General features: G+C 41.4%; 1 protein-coding gene across 1 annotated transcript in view; it reads right to left on the minus strand.

Annotated features, from left to right (window-relative positions):
• The window catches only part of CLCN1 (chloride voltage-gated channel 1), a 57,351-nt gene that overhangs the window by 38,013 nt on the left and 227 nt on the right, over positions 1 to 19,111 (minus strand). The gene's annotated exons all lie outside the window — the stretch shown is intronic.

Here is a 19,111-nt window from a genome sequence, read left to right on the forward strand (position 1 = left end):
ACATCCCTGTAAAGCTGAACATTACAGTCTAATCTCAGCTTTCCCAGATGTTCTTATGGGGAATACTTTGCTCTTCAAAGCACGTCACCAAACTGCTTTGTGGGTACTCAATTATAGGTGTATGCAGAAATTTAATTCTTCTTGATGCTCACTTTTCCACAGAGTAGAGCATTCAACAGCTTCTCCTCTCCACTCTGCCACTTGTTTCTCAGCCACGGAGAGAAGCAACAAGCTCAGCCAACACCAGTGAGCTACCAGCCAGTAACAGGAATGAGAAGCATGTTAAAGCAACTTGGCCTAGAGACACCTCCCAGTACTGTCAGAGTGCTGCCTGGAACCATATTTCTTGTGGAGGCTATTAATTAGGGAGGAGCAGAGAGTTCAAGGTCCCAGAAGCTGTATACAAGAAAAAAGACCTCATATGCCAAGCTACTCATACTGAGTAAGAGATTTGCAGGCAGGATGGGGTAGAGAGAAGGGCAAAACACCCCTTTTTGGGCCCAGAACAGTGGTCTTATTATTTCATTTTGCAGACTCTTGTAAAACATTTCTTCTTTTGCTTTTTGTTTTTTTTTTTTTTTTTTTTTTTTTTTTTAGTCTGCATGGTCCTAGAGAGTAAGGTAGAAAGAAAGTCTCTATGAGGAAGACACACTTCATTTCTTGCACAAACCACCTTCTCCATGCTCCTGCTAAGATATAGATATCCATTAGCAGTAATATCCACATGGATAGGGTTAGTGTGTGCAATCTACAACTGGTATCTGGCCAGGCAAGCATTAAATGTACTGAATATTTACAAAAGCAATATTAGTGCTGCCCCAAAAATTTACAGGCTCTCCTGTTTCATTCTCACCAGCACTCACTTTACTGTCAACAAGCACTATCTTCTGGAGAAAGACTGTGTCCCATAGGCAGGACAAAACTTGAAATGAATCACCTTAAAGAAGAGTTTCTAAGCGACTGTTTCTAGGAAATCAGAGAAAAACATTTGGTTGCCCTTACAGGTTACCATCAAAAAGGTATTAATTGCTCCAAACCTATTAAGATGCTTTTGGAAGGCCATTGTCATTATGACTTATATTAAAAAATTATACATAGCACAATCTATATAGTGTATAAAATATAAAAAATTTCTAAAATATAGGGTACATCATGTATAGGAAGCCTAAAAACTGAACACAGTAGAGCCTAGCAAATATCAAAGCTGTAATACAGCACCAGATCTTCAGCCACTATTATATGCACTGAAGGAGAACACTCATCAGAGACACTGCAGAAAACAAATGAGAACCTTTAGCTGAAAGTGCACTCCTCTAGCTCTTGTTTTCAAGAGGCACAAGAATGGCACATTAGAAATTGCTGCAGTATAAATATGAACCCTCTACTGCCAGCTAATCAAACTCTACTGCCTGTCTTGCATGATACTCTTGTGGAATTTCCAGGGAAACAATGATATAGTAATAGCTCAAAATAGGATGATTCTACCCTGAAAGGCTTTTTCCAAGAACTGGAAAAAGCTTTTTTTCCCTCTCAGCTTCCTAACTGGTCCCAGCCTCACTCACCTCATCAATAAAAGCACGAAGGACCTCAAGGCCAACCAAGTGACTCCAGATGCTACTTGAAGAAGAAACCTTTACTGTCCTCACTAGGAAGACATCCTACAAACCCCCTGAGCCCCTCCTTGTGCTTCCCATAGTGTAACACACCTCAGTCAGTGCATGGCAGTGCTGCAACTACACAGCTGATCCTGAGCAATCACTGTGTGCATGGTGGCGCCTATGCACTAGGGAAGACCTGGCTCGTCTGCAGCTAAGAACCTCATATTCAACTAATTCCCACTTCTCATCAAACAGAGTCACAGCCTCTAGTCTCTGTACCCAGATATTGTCCAACAAGGAAACAATGAGAACTGAAATTCGTCATTTCAGTGCTTTACAAAATATATGCAATCTTTGGAGATTCTGGATTTATGTTACAATATTTCCTGTGTCCTGAACACTAATCTTACCATGCTACTGAGCTTATAAATCAACCTCTTTCCCCTTGGAGGTGAAAATGCTTTGTCAGCTCTATGGAAATTTTTAACAATCCTTGCTATTTCACAAGGTACCAATAATCTCTGTCACAGCCTCCAGCCTCACTGACACTACTTTAGTTAAATTCAAAGCAGCTACTCTCAACTTGTATTTGCTCTGAGATTTCAATTTGCTTCTATTTCACTCTCAGAAGAACTTGTAGACCCACCAATTTGTCCACTTTCTCCAGCTGGCACAGCTGACCTAAAGAAAAGTAAAATTCTGGCTTTACTCATAATCTTTTCCATGTTTTCAGATCTGCAGATAAAAACACAAACAAAGAATATAGAGAATACCTTGAAAAAAATCTGCCTTTCTGCACTGCTGCTGCCCAGCAACTGCTGTCAAATCTCCCCTATCACTCCTCCTGCAATCTCCTGCCACAGCTCTTTGTTATATATTTTCTTTACTGTCTCTCTGTTTTGCTTTCTATTCCCCAGACCTTGTTCTGCACTTCCACCAGGACTCACCAATGGAGCATTTCTGTTGCTTCAGAGGTTACCAGCACACTCAGGAGATTAGCACAGAGCTGGAGGAAGACGTAAAAATAACACATCTTAACCATCTTGCACTAGCCACAAACACAGATGACCTGCACACATGGCTGGACTCCTCAAGTGCACCTAAGCCTCTGGAAAAGGCTCACAAAAGTTTCTAGACCTCCCCATGGCATGCAAGAGTAAAGTTACACGACCTGCTCATACACCATGTTTTTTTTTTTTTTGTCCATTGCATTTTACAGGCCCTAGTGAGACTCCAAAATGTGCTTCAAGAAAAGATGTTTGTGATGAATGAAAATACAGCTACAGTCCAAATTAGGGTATTAAATGACAATAAAGAAAAGAATAGAAACTGGAAGAGCTGTCAACTGAGATGGATCTCTTTTCCAGTCAGGCTTCTATTTTTCTCACTCCTCTTCTTAGTTTTCCCTCAGGTCTGCCTTTCTCTGCATTAATTTATTTCTCCTTAATGCTTTTCAGGATGCAGAAATACAATTCCTAGCCTTCTCATCCTAATGCTTTGATGGCATTAGAAAGCTCTGAAAGGCTGGTGAAAGCTCTGAGAGGCTGGTGGGGAGGGAGGTAAGGATGTCTGAAGACTCACACTTCTCCCATGGTCTGGTCCCAGGAGATTTATAACCTGAAATAATCCAAGTACTATTTATCAGCAGTGACAATCTTAATGTTCCCTATGCCCTGCCCACGCAATTATCAGACATCATACCAACTTCTGAGGCTTGTGTTTATGCTAGAGCTTTTTTTGGCTTGTTCTGAAAGATCTAGACCACTTCATGACCTCCCTGTACACAAGCCTTGCAGCCCACCAGCAGACTGCAGCCTCCTCTGGAGTGAAACACCACATCTATTTTTTCAACCCTGCGTACACAGACATTATAGCAGATGGTGATGCAGAGCCCTCTGCCACCCCACACTGATAGGAATGGAATTTGCTGAGGCAGAGTTATTGTTACAGAGAACCCTGCATGCAGATTAGAAACAGGCATTTAACAACAAAGAAAAAAAATAATATTCTGTGCTTGAGAAAGCCCAGCCCAAGAGGTCCATAAGTCTGCAAAGAACATAATAGAAAAGATAGTCTATGGGACAAAAGAAACTATAAAGATGAAGAAGGGAGTTTTAAAGGAGGAAGAGGAGAAAGGTGACAAAGGGATTACTACTTAACACTAACAGGGTCTCTAAGAGAGAAACACAAAGGCAATAAAAGACAAAGCTCCAGAGGGCATCAGGGGATGAGAACCTGGACAGGAAGATACAGCAAGAATATTTTGCTTCAAGCAATACCTTTAGATGGAGCAAAAAAGAGTGAAAAAAGCAGGAAAAAGACTTCAGTAGATGTTAGAAAAGGCAATGGCTTCTAGATGAGAACAAAGCTCTTGACTAGGACATTTTATTAGACAAGATAACCATAGAGGCTTCAAAGAGCTACAGGAGGCAATTAGAGCTTTGGGAGAGAAAGAATGCTGTGAAAAGGGCTGGGATGAGGGAGGGAGATTGGAAGAAAAGGCAGCTTTTATACTAAAAGAAAGAAATAGATCATGGACCGAGGCTTGAACAGCAGCAAAAGATAGAAATTTAGGCTGTGCAGGGCACATAGTAAGTCAGGCTGGATATGGAGAGACAATGGCAGAGAACTCTCAGAGGACACTTGAAAGAAGGGTTGAGTTCACAGCAAAAACTCAAAAGAAAAAGACCAGAAAGTTTAAGTGCTTTCATTATGGAAAAATAACAAGATAATATGATGATATTCAAGTGGACATGTACTGACTAATACTAGACTGAGTAGAGCAGAATTGACAGAAACAGGGCAGATTTTGAAAATCATCAGCTTTTGATAACTCAAGAAGAAAGAGGCAGAATGGGGGAAAAAAATCTCACAACTGGCATCAGATAAATACTTACAGGAACACAAAGACATGAAGGAGCCATTGAAGCAGATGTTGGAGTAGAGGAATTTGGAAGGAATTTGAACAGATCAGGATAGGGCAGGATGGCAGTGCAATATGACATGATATGACGATATGATATGCCATGACTTGGCAAAAACCAAATGAGCTTTAAAGGGGCAGGGTTATGTCCCAGTTCCAGAACCAACCTGACTGTGACAGTCATCACAGAGCACATGTCCATGTTGATGACACCATCTAAGGTAAATTACTTTTTAACTCGAGGTTGTATTGTCCTAAATCACAATGTGGTCACAGGTTGGAACTGAGAGCAAAAATAACCAGCAGGGAGACTTAAACCCAGCAATAAGAACAAGACAGAAACTCAGATTAAAGAGAAGACAACAAAATTTGGTTTTATAAATGGATCCAAACTCATTCAGAACTTTAAAGTGAATCTGACTGTCCTGATGAGCTCTCAGGTAAACACCATCAGGCTTCAAAACTCAATACAGAACAGCCTTTAGTAGAATAAAAATAAGATTATTTGATTATTTTAAATAGAGAAAACTTCAAGCATGGAAGTCAGAAAGCACAGAAATAAATACATAGTCTACACACAACTCTCCCTAACCCACTATGACCTTGGTTGCAATTAAGTTGATGACCTTCTGAGCTGCTAAAATTTTGTGCTTACACTCTATTGCCTAGGAGATTGTTTCCATATCTCCACAGGTTGGATGCCTCCTCCCTTACAGCTGCCCCCTTCTAAAATTGCAGCCCTCAATTCCCTTGGTGATTCTCTATCCTACAGCACCCCGTAGCTTCTATTAAATAATTTCTTCTTTTCATCTGCCAAAAGGCTTTCCAAATAAAGAGGTGTATTACTGGTGAGGTAGAAAAGTGAATGTCTTGTCTTAGGATAAACCAAGAACAAATCAAATAGGCACAGTGTGCATGCAAGTACCAAAAGAAGAAAAAAAGCAATTACAAAAAAGTAATATTAGACTGCTTAGAAGGAGAAAACTTTTTCTGACTGGATTGTGCATCCAAAAGCAGCTAAAGTACAGTGAGAACTAGCAAACACTCAGTTAACTGATTGAAGTAGATTCAGTGGATTTCTTATTTTCTAGGAGAATAATTTTGCATCACAAACATTCTCTGATGTAGTCAGCTTGAAGATATTTTTAGCAGAAAGGACCAAGGAACATCTAGGAAATACAGACTTTTCTTTAATGATCAAAACTTATTAAGGATACCTCTAAGCTAGTAAATTTGTTATTATTCCAGCACAGAGAAATTGTAGCTTGTGCCTTTCTTCCCCTTCTCCCTGTGGATTGCTTGTTGCACAGGTAAAATGAATAATTGCCCATTAGATCTGTCAGTCATGCTGTGACTCACAGCCTGACCAACACCACGAGGGTGGAAAGAAAGTGCACTGATGAGCTGTGCTGAGCTGGTTTGGCTAATTTCAACAACAGAATGATGATTCTTATGTAAAATATGGCCAACTATGAAGATGTGTGGCCATAGTTGAAAGGTTTAGGAGGAGGAACTGGCTTGTGAAGGGAAGATTTTTGGGAAAGTTTCAAGGACATGTTTGTGGTGTGCATGAGCTGAGGTTGGTCAAGAAGAAGGAACCATGAATATGGACAGAGTACCTGCAGCAGGTCATGGCTAGGATTAGAGATATGCAAGAAAAATAATTTCTTTTTCCTGATATATGTTCCACTTTCAAATGCCTGAAAAGCAATTTCACTGAAGCCCTGTGATCTATGGATCTCTATGAGACTGATCACATTGCCTAGTTTGGGGCACTTGAGGAGCAGACTTGTTGAAAAGGACAGTCCTAATTTTTTTATGTACTGGAACTAGTGATCAAGAAGCTTGATGCAAGGAAAAAATTAATTTTCAGCCAGCTCAGCTCTTCATTCCTGCTGATGCATGACCACATGAATGTCAGTAAAAAAGGGATGAGGAATACACCTAGAAATGAGAAAAGGGACTGTCTTTTCTGATTGCAACAGAGCTCTCATCCACCATAAAAATTTTCTATGTAACACTTGGCTCTTGCTTACATTTCAGACTCTTGACATGGTTAGAGCAAATGCTATGAAGTGCTTGCATGAGCCATGGTTGCTGAGTACAAGTTGTTGGCAGCTCTGGCTTGTCCTGTCCCATCTCAGACAACTGAGATACAGGATGTCAACAGAAGGGCTGTAGCACAGATGTGTTATCACTAGCATTGAAGATTTTTTAATATACTTATTTACAAGGACAGCTGTAAATCCTGAAAAGTTTTGACTAACCTTCCCCTTCTCTTTCCCCCATCTAAATGCAGATACCCATAAAAAAAAAACCTAACTCTCCAGCACAGCAGGGGTCTTGCCTGTTTTCCATGAAACAATCCCTGGTGGTAATATGAGATAAAGACTAAGGTAAACAGAGGAAAGATAGTGTTTCTCTTGGCAGCCTGAATAATGAATCCATCCCAAATGAAGGCAAAGAAATTCCCCTGCAGCAATAACCTTTGCTGTTATCACTGGCTGCTGATACAGGGATGAGAGTGAGAGTCAGCATGACATTCACTGGACTCTCTCCCTCTTCTGTCTTCTAGCCCCTTGCTTTGACTTGCAGGAAGGTGCTGGGGGAAGGGAAAAAGAACTGCATCAACCATGTGCATCCAGGTTCAAGTACTGGGCCACTCTTTGGCCTGAAGGCTGCAAAAAGTCTTTTCTCTGTCAAGCTTTATAAACTAGAGCTGCTGCACACCTATTAGCAAGAGCCAATTTAGATTGTCACAAAGGGAAAAATGGTGCAAGAAGTACACCAGGGCCATGAGGGGATACAATCTCCAAGCGCCAAAGAGACAGGTAGCTTAGTATATAAAGTCCAGGATATTAAGATAAATCAGCAGAAGAAATTGCAGGACATTCCCCATAAGTGGCATTGGGTCCCAGGGCTGGCATATAATGTCCATGACATCTAAAAATATTAGCCCTGGAACAGGAGTCCAGTAAGGGGCTATAGGTTGACGCTGGAAACTATTGACCAAGGTCAGGAATGGTGCAGAGATAATGGTCCAATGAAGAGGAAGGTGCTGAGAAGAAATGGTGGAAACTATTCTTACTTTCACTTATGTTGGGAGCTGAAATTAGTTCTACAAGCTGTTAAACTCGGACTGTTCAGGAGAAATGAAAGACTTTTGGATGTTGTGTTTGTTTAAGACCATTGCTCACAGTCCTTCTCTTGCATTATTAGGTGTTCAGAAACAGCAGCAATGCTTAAGACTACTTGTGGTATCCTGTTCAAGCACTGCCCTTGGTCTGGGGTGTATATAAAATTTTTCTTGTCTATATCAGAGCCAGATTCTATTCTATATTATGTTTATAGTTTATTTTGAAAGGAATGAGTCAGTAACAAAAGAAAAAAAAAAAAAAGAAAAAAAAAGTAGAGATGGACTTTGTGAAATGTTTCAAATCCCACTCACTCACTCTTCTGGGTTTTCTTGCATCAGGAGGAGAGTTGTTGCTCTCTGGCAGGTGCACTGCTCTCTGGCAGGTGCACTGGCTGGGCTGGGGACATTTACTTAGGGGGAGAAGGACAGAAATGCTCTAGACCACTGGTTTTTGGGCACCATGAGGACCACAAGCTCACACAAGTCTGCAGGCTCCTCAGACCCATCCTGCTGACAGACAAGCTATGCCACATGCTGAAGACTCACTGCTCTGGGAAGAAGATGCAGCTGACCCTTGCCATGGCAGCTTTCAACCTGCTCTTCATCAAAGAGGAGAGGGATGCAGAGGGTATTGCTGTGGTGCTTCCCTGTACCACAGGGACCACAGTTCTGGCTACAGAACTTTCTGGTAGAAAGCACAGGCTGGCCCCAGTGCCTCCACCACTGCCAGCCAACAGGTCCTTACCCTCCTTCCCTCTCCCTCCAAATAAAACTGCTACAAATGCCATCATTAAATCCCATGGGATGGCAGTGAGGTCTCTGTAGGGGCAAGGTAATCTCCTTGCTCTGGGCAGGAGGGTTCTCCATTGTCTTCCTGCAGGAGATCCTCACCAGTCTAACTGTGCTTTCTGGCAGGACCATGAACAGACATCTGTCTATACAGTTTCATACTGAGCTTTGCTACACTGATCATTACAGACCTGTCCTCCCTTGACCTATAGTCTTGTGTGCTGGGGAACATGATCATTGCCCTGAATCAGCTGCTGAGCATTCAGATCTGCTTAGAAGTGCATTAACGTCTTCAATATCTGTGTTCTGATACCAGGTCTGAAATGTCATTGTTATCAAGATGCCTTCCTCTGCAGTCCACGGTCTGTCCACAGGAGGGTCTGGACCCAGCTTTGAATTTTTCTTACAGAGTTGCATTGGAAATAAGAGGCAGATATAAATGAGAAGGCAGGAGGTCAGCACTCCCTAAAGGATTCCTAGTACACCCTCTAACCCTATAATAAGCATATCACCTGCATCCTGGCAGGGGACAGCATTCATGTGAAGGATCTGAAGCAGACTAAAGAAGGACTGAGGCCTTTTTGTGTGGACTTGTTCTCTTTAGATACCAGTATAGCGTCTTTCAGTAACCTTCATATCTTCTGGAAATGTTTCACTTTTTTGAACACTTCTCTTAATAGGTCAAAAAGCTTCTTTGTTTTAATGTGGCTCTCCATTTGATCCATTCTAGTCTATGTTTTGACCTTTGCTGTTTCTGTGGGGTTATTGAACTCCAAGCACATTGTGGTCACCATGAAATAAGTAGTGGTTTCAGCTAAGAAGCTGAATCGTGGTATCAGGTTCAGCTGAAGTATTGTTATGGAATCAGTTGTTTCAGTCCTCCATATGCAGTAGCAAAAAATCATCAGATGGTGATAGTTCATTCTCTTTAAAGAACATCCATTTACTACAGGACCAAACACACTGATCTGGAAAAGTGGAAAGAAGAAAAGAGAAGCCTACACATAGAAAAAAGAGTCGGGTTGGAAGCAGAAACCACTAGAGGTTCTGAGAGTGAAAAAACTTTGTGGAAGAATTTGGAAAGGATATCTTAGCATATTCTATTAATCTACTACACTATTATTACACTACTTATTTGCTACATAGCATGCAAGTAGTTTCCCCCAGTGATGGAAGAGTAAAAGAGAATAAAGATAACATATGGCCGCGCAGGGCTAGAACTAGTGGGGAGTGAGGAGTCACAAGGGGAAGGACTACTCCTTGTAGGTATTCTGACTCTTTCTGAGGCTTGCATTGAGGGGCTATTAGTGGAGCACCATGCTGTACCTGAGCTCTGCGCAGAAAAGGCTGCCTGTCACACTGTGCACCTGCCTAATCAAAAGCCAGTGATGCATCAGGCCCTGACCTTCTTAGTCTCCCTTGCTCCACATTTCCAGACAAAGTGTCAAGTCTAGTTCTTTTATCTTTTGGTATGAGGCAGTTATAAGGAAAAAAAAAATATATTTTCCAGGGTCATGGCATAAGAGTAGTTGGTACTGCTTCTGAAATACATCTAGATTAAAGAAGAGAGAACACACAGAGACTCAAGATTTTTCAGCATTGGCCTGAACTGTTACAGCTGTCTCAAAACTGAGTGCCATGAAGAAAGGATGGTCATATTCCCTTCCTTGCACCAGCTCTGATATGTCTGTCTGAGCATTGTGAAAGGTAAACCAATCGAAAACACTCATGTCTTCATGCAGTTAAGTGCTCAGAGTTGTGCTCTGAGTGAGTTCACTGCAGGTCACATAGGGAAGCAGCATTTAAGAACAAAGCTGTTCGCGTGGCCGTCAATAGATCATATCATCCAAAATGTACATGCTCACATGCAGCACTAAAACACATGTGTAGGCTAGAGAAATTTATTTAGCCCTGGCTTCATCTTCCCAAGAGTAAGATTTCCATGAATCCCTGGAATAAAGATCCTACACCACGCTGACTGTTTCTTCTGCCACTACCCTGTTGCATAGCTGCCATGTGTTTAATCCTGCTTTTGCCTTTCCCATTCCTGGAAAGCTTAGGTGAACCTGCAGCTCTTTTGCCCTTTGAGCCTGGAGCATTATGGACTTCAAACTAATGGAAACAAGGTTTCCAACATGCCTTATTTTTATATGGAATTGGAACTAAAAGCAGCCTGCCCTCAGTACCATGTCCCCTACGGTTGATAACAAACTCGATGCCAAGAAGAATTAATATCAAATACCTCTCTGGTCTGGATAAGGGCTCACAGGGTGCTAGTAAGCTATTCAGAGGAATAAAAACAGACTGGCTGAAGAATTGTACAGGGCTTTAACAGGATGATTGAGCAATAAAATTACAGATGAAAAGTCACAATAAATCTGAAGTGATTAAGGAGGAACAGGCATTCTAGCTTTGCATACACAAGAACTGTTCAACTATGTAAGCTCTCAATATGTAAGAATAAGACCTTGGGGTTACACTGAATTATCATAATGACCTCTTTAGCATTTATTTAGAACTATGTTTAAGAAGCAGGATAATAATACCTAATAAAATACAATGTGCAAGTACATCTGAACAATGTTTGTTTTCTCTTTCCCTACGTAAGTCTCAAAATTAATACAGTAGAACTGGGAGACTTTTAGTGGATGGTCAAATTATGGAATAGTTGCTGTATGAGGAACAGTTAAATGGACTATAACCTCCCAAGCTGGAAAGGACAATGAGGTCTGGAAAATATTGAGCGGTATGAAGAAAATTAACTGAGAAGGTTAATTTGGCTGTATCTCAGGAAGTAGGGCCTTGCTCTATTGAAGTCAAACTCCTTGGAATTTAGATGCAGGCAAACAGTTTTAATTTGCTTTTCTGTAATAGAAGTAAATGACAGTTTTGTGTGAGTCATTTAACAGCAAGGGTAGATAAGAGAGTTCATTACAGACAAAGAATTAAAAATACATTCTGTGTCATATTTAGAAGACAATAATCTTGTAGACCAGTAGGTAATTTGCACTGCTGTTCCTCTGAGTACTTAAGTTAATCACAGAATTACAGAATGTTTGGGCTTTGGATGGGACACCCGCTGTCTTGTCCAATACCATGTTTAAGCTGTGTCAGCAGGCTAAAGTTGCCTTGGGCTGTGTCCACACAGCTTTTGGATGCCTTCAAGGATGCAACAATCACACCAGGCAAACCTGTGGCAGTGCTCAGTCATGCAAAAGCCTCTTTATGTTCAGACAGAAATTCCTGTGTTTCAATTTGTGCCCATTCTGTCTTGTCCTGTGACTGAGCTCTGCTGAGAAGAGAATGGCTCCACCATCTTCAGTCTACCATCAGATAATGAGACCTCCCCCAAGCCTTTGCTGAACAATCCCAGCTCTTTCAGCCTTTCCTCAGATGTGAGATGCTCCCATCCTTTCATCATCACTGTGGCCTTTTGTAGAACCATCTCCAGAAACTCCATGGGTTTTATGAACTGGGGAGCTCAGACCTGGGCACAGGACTCCAGGTTTAGCCTCATCACAGCTAAGCAGAAGGATGTGCTGCTGATCATAACCTTTGGAGCCCTGCAGTTCAGCCAATTTTCAATCCACTGCAAGGTCCACTTGTCCAGCCTGTACTTAATCAGCTCACTATGAGGATGTGATGGGAGACAAAAGCATTGCTAAAGTAAAGATAACCATAATCCACTTCTCTTCCTTCATCCACCAGGCTGTCTCAACTGGCCACTGAACTGTATGTTGGTTAAATGTGATTTTCCCTTCACAATGCCATGCTGGCCACTCCCAATCATGTTGGGGAGTCTGTCCTTCATGTGTTTGGAAATGGTTCCCAAGAAGTCTTGCTCTATCACTTTTATGGGGATTGAGCTGAAGTGGGTCAGCCTGCAGTTTGCTGGACTTCTTGCTCCTTTTGAAGATGGAAGTGACATTTGTTTTCTTCCTGTCCTCAGTTACCATTCTGAATCCCTATGAGCTTTGAAAGATTAAATAGAGAGTGGCCTTGCAATGAGATTGACCAACTCCCTCATGCTGGTGGGTGCATCCCATCAGGTTCCATGGATCTGTGCATTCCCAGTTTGTTTAAATGTTCTCTGACCTTGTCCTCCTCAAGTGAGAGTCCTTGCTCTCCATCATCTTCTTTAGAATCAATTTGCCTTGATTCTTTAGAAGAGGGCCCACATTTTCCATTGCCTCAATTTTGCTGCTGATACACCTGTAGAAGCCTTTCTTGTTGCCCTTTGTGTCCCTCACCAGATTAAACTCCAGATGAGCTTTGGTTTTCTTAATCTCATCCTTTAACACATGGCTGGTGTCCCTAGAGTCCTCCCAGGTCACTTGTCTGAGATTTGTCAGGATCTCCTTCCTAATTCATGCAGACCTCCTGCCTTTGCTTGATTTCCTGTTCATAAGGATGGATCATTCCTGAGCTTGGAGGAGATGATCCCTGTACAACAACCAGCTCTCTCATACCCCTCTTCCCTTCAGGGCCATTTCCGATGGGATCCTTCCAATAAGATCCCCGAAGAGTCAAAGACTTTTCTCCTGAACTCAAGGTTTGAAACCTTACTTTGAGCCCTCCTCCCTCCTCAGATGCAGAAGCTGTCCTGGATGTTCACATCCCTAACCTGTCTTTCCTCCTTTTCAAGTATCAGGTCCAGCAGAGCACCTCCTCTTGTTGTCTCTTTGATTATCTTGTTATGAACTTCTTGGCAATGCACTCCAGAAGCCTTCAGGATTGCTTGTGCCCTGCTCTTACTGCTGCAGCAGGTTTGCTTCCAGGGACTATGAACATGACCTCTTGCAATGGTCTGAAGAAAGCATCATCTAATTCTGAAATCTGTTTGCAGGACTGCGAGCAGTTCTGGCTGACCACACACTCAAAAATGGATAGTTATTTTTCTGTAGCTGTTAAAAGCAGTGTGTTCCTCCTCACAGTTAAATACTTTATCAGCCTCTGTGACTGGTCTTCAGGCAAATTCTCTCCTCTTCAGTGTCCCAGTAGAGATGTGGGAAACTCCAAGTCTCAGGATATAGATATCTATAGTCTTATAATAGTTTACATGTAATCAAAGGATATGTATGCCAGAATATGAACAGGTAAGACTAGTTGGACAAACTTCCATCTGAAACAAACTTGGGGGTGCACAAAGTAGTTTCCTCATGGCACCAAATCAGAACATACTACATGTAGTTTGTCAGAGTTTTTAGAGCTATAGGTATTTGACTTCCTTTGAAAAAGTTTAGGTGCCACTGACGCTCACCATAGCACTGTGCAGTAGATGAAGGCGCTTTGTATTTTTATGTGCTTCTAGAATCCACCCTCAGTGCTGATAGATGATGGGCAAACATTGCTGATCCATGACCTTTTACAAATACGTCATAGAAGTGGATGACTAACAATCCCAACGGCCACTTGGTTCCCTGAAGAATGAGTAAGAATCAATTTCTTCACCAAGAGGCAGGAATTTGTTGAAGAGATAAATGCCTGAATTTTAAAGATGTGAGCAATTTCTTTAATTCTGACTACATCCTCATCAAGGTCCAAAGACCAAAGTGTTTGTTGCAGTCACGATGTGTGGAGGATCTCTTTGCTGCCTCTATGTTCAGTACTGAGAATTGTGTGATTAACAAATACAAAAACATTATATGCCTTCCCATGCAAAGAAACAGCAGTGAAATCTGGTTTCATCAAGAAATTCTATGTTACTTAACAGTAAATATGAACACTTAAGATAAGCAGGTTCCAAGAAGGTAGTGTTCAGCACTATTAAACTTCTGTCTGTCCTGCCTCTGCATTAACAAGTTAACAGTGATCATTTTATCATACAGGTACATGGAAGCTCTTCCATCAATACTGACAGCAAAATCTCCCTGCTATTTTGCTAAAGTAAACACTGACAAAATAACTTATTTTTATGTCATGTTTACTGCCAGCTTCTCTTCTGCATGCCCAGATTCTCTGCTGTGATTGTGTGGAGATTCACAACAGTAGTTGACTTTACCCTGAGGAGTTTTATTTGCTGTGCATTTCAGTATTGATGAAATATTTCCCATCTACCATACTTTGTATGCCACCTGCTGTACAGCTGGGGCACTAATCTCTGTACTCCAGTTGCACCTCTGCTGCCATTGTTGAGAATTATACTAGCAACAGGTCTGTCTTTTTTAATGTCAGGAATTTTTGTACAAGGTCTTCCCACACACGTACCCTCTACCCCAAACTTGCGTGAAATAATTTAATCTGCTATATTGCCAAAGCAGCACACACGAGATGTCAAAGCAAACATGTATTTTCTTTGTCCATATAAAAAAAGCTTATAGCATGCAACTACCCAATTAGGTTTCACACAAATGGGGGATAGCCCCATGTGCCATTTACACATGAACAAGTTTTTTTACTTTTTACAGCACAAGATCAATGGCAATGTGTAGACTGATTGGCATGCTGCCAGCCCTTGGAATTTATTTCTTTGGGCAGGAGACCTGTACAATTCATGGAAACTGTAATTCACCTTCAGGTATTGGACACCTTCACAACAGAGTCCAATACCTGAATGATTTTGGAAATGAATTTTAAAAAATACTATTCTGCAAGTAGCAGAAAAGGCCCCTTGCCCTCCCTGCCAGGATGGTGCAATCCAGAATGTGGTGTTGCAGGCAACCTGTTCCTGTAGCTGCTCCCATAACCCAGAACCAGGACAATGTGGGCAACACTCAGGCAAAGTAAAGCCTTTGGTACCATTTCTGTTGCATGTGCTACTGTTGAACTGAACTTTCTCCATGGGAAATGTGTTTAAGTCAGGAATATACAGCACAGGTGTGCAGTTGTGGGTGTCACCTCAGGAAGTCTTGCTTGGATGGTTGACTGGAGAAGCTGAAGGAGCAGGGTTTATTCACCCCAGAGAAGAGGCTGATTTGCAAACAGCAAATGCCAATACACTCAGAGGGAGGGTATAGGCAGGGCAGCACCAGGCTCTCCTCTGAGAGGCATGAGGAAGATGCAAGAGCCAATAGCCATGACCTGAAACAAGGGAAATTCATAACCAAGCAGGGGGCTGGACTGGATGCTGCTAATGTTCCCTTCCATTATAGATAATTCTGTGATTCTTGTGGTTTTGCTTTGATGGCAACAAAACCAAAATACTGGCAGGCAAACTTCAATTATTAATAGAATGATAGAGACCAGACCTGCTAGCAATACAAACTGGAAATGAGAAAATTTCCTCAAGAAGCTGCTATTCTCACAGCAGAGCTTAAAATCACAGCAAAATCCAGCAAAAATTCCTATCCTCATCTTTTAAACAGGTAAGGTTGCCCTGAACATCTCTCCCATGCAGAAATGGACTGAAGAAAGAATTCCTTTTTTTCTTTTCTATTGTCATTGTCACAACCCTACATCTTGCCACATACAACTTGGCCCCATGTTCATCTGCATCTTTTGTCCTCTGCAGCTTTGGAACTGGCAATACAAATCTGCACAAGTGATCTTTCTCATGACCTCAGTTTCCCAGGTCTCTTCTGCCTTCTAACATTACTTTCTGTATGATTGACAACATCTTCAAAAATAAAAAGAGGAGAGGGGAGCTGGGGAGAATCCCCCTTCTGCCTTGGGACAGCACAGGGAAAGGGTCACATGGGATATTTTTAGAACAGAATCCAATGGCAGTGATGTGAGGAAGGCACAGAGAAAAACACAGCTGTGAAACCTAACACTTGGCCTCATATGTACTGAGAGCAAGAGGAGCAGAGAAACAAATTGAGGAGACCAGCAGAGCACAACAGTGAGAAGGTATGCGAGAGCAACAAGGGAATGGTAAAAGAGTAAGTGACTAAGAGGCATGAACACCTGGAAAACAAATAGTTAAAAATTATTGGAAATGGAAAAAAAAAGGAAAAAAAAAAAGAAAAAAAAGCCAGGAGCAGAAAAAATTTATAAGGTGGCCACAGTATATAAACAAACACAGCTACTTCAATCATAGAAGGGGTTTAGAGACAAGAAATGGTCAGTTGACTCATCAGCGCTCTCTTGTAGATGGTTTGTGACCTTGAAGGCTGACCAGCAGCTGCCTCATCTACCATCTCTCCTCACCCCAAGATGTACAGGCTTCATAAGTGACTTTGGCTGTGGATTGTGACACTACAATAGATTTTCTAAATCAGAGGAAAACAGCAGTCATTCCTACAGTCTTTGAGCCAGGCAATGACCTACTGTCTGTCCTTTATGACCAAGCAGCATGCCTAGAGAGCAGTGGTAGCTTTATGTCTGAAAACTGATGTATGCAGCATTAGTTCAGAAGTGCTCTCTGCTTCTGTTCACTCACCAAACAAGAACGAACCAACATGACTGAGTACATGGAGTGAACAGATGTAATGCTGATACTTGAGAGGAGCCTGTTCCTAAAGATAGCATTTTAAGATGTAAATTGCTAAGATACTCAAGTCCTGAGAGTGTCTGGCAAAAACACTTGAGGCAACAACATCCAGAATTACAGTCCTGTTTTCATCTGCTACATAATCCTTATAAATGCTCTTAATTTTGCTTGTTTTGAGAAATAATTTATCTTCAATTGAGATTACTGATTCAGTGCCTTCTTAGCACTGAATTGGATTGGATCCAGCAAATAGCTGCTCCAGTAACTAGCTGCTACTCTGCCTATGATCCCTAAGGACTTGGGTATATATGGTCATTCTCAAAGAATTCCTAACTTTAGCGTCACCCCTAATGAAACAGGTCCTAGCATTGCTGCCCTCTTATCAGGGATGGGGATGACTTGAGTTCAACAAAGAGTTAATCATTTGGGATTTACCTTAGCAGGTACTCAAGGAATCAGACATAATTTATTACACAATCCTGTCCTGTACAGAAGCCTAGAAAAGCTCTCAGAGGCAAATATATGGGATAAATTTATGAATAAATTAATATAATGCAATACACTGTATGTCTTTCTCTCACAAATAGCTATTTTAATGGACAAATATTTTGTCAAAGATTTGCCTTAGCTCAAGTTATACAAATCATGCTCTTTGAACTCAAGAAATCTGGTGCTAGCTGTGTCTTCCCACAGGCATTCGAGAAAACTCTCCTTAGTCTATTTACTCTGACTAGTCTAGTTTTACACCAAGAACCTAAAACTGAAAATTGTAGAGATCCATGACTTTGTTATATCTGCAGAAGAAATATAGCCATTTTATCCAAATAGCATACTCACTTCTTCTGCATCTTGTGCTGGTTCATGCTCTCTTCCTTACTGCTGCTTTTGTTTGGGTTTGTAGTATTTCCTAACAGTTCAGTACCTCATGCAATCATTACTTGTCTGTTTATAGTGCAAACAATAAAACAGGTCATGGCAATCCCATTCTGTTCTATATTAGGCTCAGCCTCAATGCTGTACTGTTGATACTACTCACTTCTGACATGAGGATGTTTCTTTTTTATATTTGAATGCAGAAAATCAGGCCAAGAGAGATGAAATACATCCTAATCCTTCCACTGTACTGACTGTCTCTTTTGGCAATGTTAATACTTGATATGTGATAAATAGCATTCTTAAAAAACCACTGTTGAGTTGAGGGTGTGTGCTTGTGATGTGCCTACTGTGGATCACTAAGAAATTTACATTCATTGTGTAAGTCTGGATTTGAAATTAAGATTTCAAATCAAAAAGGGCTGTATGGTCACATTGAAGATCATACAGTCCTCATTCATCTCTAAGGTACTCTGTCATACACACGAGCAATATTCAGCAGCAGAATATTTTTTTACTAAAAGCCATTCTCTAGTTCTTCACCTCAGCCTCTTGCTCCCAAAGCCCATCCCTTCCTTCTCCATACCTTCTTCTCACTAAACTAGGTGCTCTAGAAACAAAAACCAGAATGTGTGGCAACACCCTGCATCCAAATACTTATAAAACAAAGCAGTGCAAGACACTACTCAGATGTGGTCAAGAAATGCCAGAAAGAAAAATGTAAAAAAGTCTCCATCTTTCTTTACAGCAGCTCAGAGAAGATGAGAATTTTTTTTTTCCTCAGCCCCAACAGTCTTACTTCTCTCTAAACACTGCTACCAAAACTTTGCATGCCCAGGCACAAAGAGGCTGCTATTCATTTTTAAAGGCTGGGATTTCATTCATGGTGTTCATTAGGCAATCTGGATTGTATGATGCTAATTCTCACTTCAGGGACCAAAGCAAGAAGCTTTTTAGGCACAGGACAAACTGCTACCTCCACTTGTCCAGTAAAGTGTGAGGACTCACAGACATGCAGCGAATCTCATTTCTGCCATTTAACTCTTTAAAGTAGCTAAAGCAGAAAGAGGCTCAACAGCCTGCATCCAAATACCTACAACAAAGCAGTGCAAGACCCCACTGGGATGTTCCCAAAGGATGCCATAGAGCAATGTGCTCCATGTTCTCACAGTGCCTGTAGCCACCACTATGGCAGAATCCTAACTGCTTCTTGTGGGAGCTGTAACAAAGGGCAGGGAATGGCTTCAGTGCCTTATCGGTGGCTGTCTTGATAAGAGAAACCCATTCACAACCAGCAGCTGCATTTCTGTGTAGCTCTGCAGACTCAGCTCTGACTCATGCCAGCATTTTTTAACCTGCCTGGTGTTGTAAATTTTTCACCCATGAGGATTAGGAATTCAAGGAGAACATGGCCACATTCT

This window comes from Ammospiza caudacuta, chromosome 2 (assembly GCF_027887145.1).
Source record: "Ammospiza caudacuta isolate bAmmCau1 chromosome 2, bAmmCau1.pri, whole genome shotgun sequence".
In the NCBI taxonomy this organism is placed as follows: Eukaryota; Metazoa; Chordata; class Aves; order Passeriformes; family Passerellidae; genus Ammospiza; species Ammospiza caudacuta.